Raw genomic sequence first — 1310 nt, forward strand, 5'->3', positions numbered from 1 at the left:
ATGAAATATTTTTTAACTCATTTAAAATAGTGTCAAGTGTAAACAATTATTAATGACGTTAAGAATTTAATATTCCTTGCCACTATTTTAAATGAGTTAGAGGATATTTCTGTCAATTTTCAATATATAGAAGCCGCAGATTTTTTTTATCTGATAGGCTTTTGTTTCTCTGGATGTGTGCATGCATGTCAGCATGTGCATGGCTCTAATTTAAGCATATATAGTCAAGCACTAGACCAAAAATTCTACACATAAACTTAATTCAATCAATTTCTTATTGAGAGAGAGAGAGAGAGAGACATTGGAAAAATCCTAGCTAGAAACCCATTCCACCCGCAAGGAAAAACTGAAGGCCCAGCTGGAAAGCGAGAGGTTGAGTGATTTTGACCCAAGTCATGAAGATTACCACATAGCACCACCTTATTGGTTGTACAAAGAGATAGGGCTAAGCCCCCTTTTTTCTTTTTTTCTTTTTTTAAATTTCGTTTTTCACAAAAAATTTAAACTACAAAAAAAAAAAAAAGGCTTTAGATTATGATTGATTGTACTAAACTACCAATTAAATGAAGGCACACACAATTCTATATGGTGGAGTTGGCTTATTGGTTTGTCATAAAAGAAAGGGTCCAGATTCCAAAAGAACCCTAGCTCCTCTTGTTAATTTCCAAGGAGATCTGAATTGGAAAAGGTACAAATGTTTAATTTCCAGGTGGGACTTTTTCTCATAAATTTTCATTGTGTCGGTGGAAAGGTAATCTATCTTGTTTCAATTTTCAGTGTAAAAAGGATCACTTTCCTAATTATTTTGACTTGAGTGTGCGCAGTGGTTATAGCTACCCATTAAACATTTGGTCCCTTTTCTTGTTTCCCTTTTGATCAAATTAATTATTTGGTCAAGATTCTCAAGTTCAACCACCTACACACAAAAAAAACCATCTTAGCCTAATCAATCTCCAACAGCTGTCTCAGCTTGTCACTGTTCTACCTCTTTTCTCCTAATCAATAAAATGTTTCCTTGCCATTGAAAAAAGAAATTCATAAATATATATATTTCCCTTTTTCTTTTCTTTCATTGGAAGGGACAGATAGATAGACAGAGAGAGAGTAAAGAGTGTTTCCCAAATATATTAAAAAATTAAAAGAAAAAAAAAAAAAAACTTTCCTTTTCCCTTTTTCTTTTTCTTTTTCTTTTCATTTTCCCTTTCTTTTTCTTTGCTTCCAAAAGTTACTTTATCCATCATTTCCCAAATACTTAGAAGTTAGAACCTCCGATGAAACTTTCTTGCATCTTTCAATCCTTTACATCAATT

This window comes from Corylus avellana, chromosome ca4 (assembly GCF_901000735.1).
Source record: "Corylus avellana chromosome ca4, CavTom2PMs-1.0".
Classification (NCBI taxonomy): domain Eukaryota; kingdom Viridiplantae; phylum Streptophyta; class Magnoliopsida; order Fagales; family Betulaceae; genus Corylus; species Corylus avellana.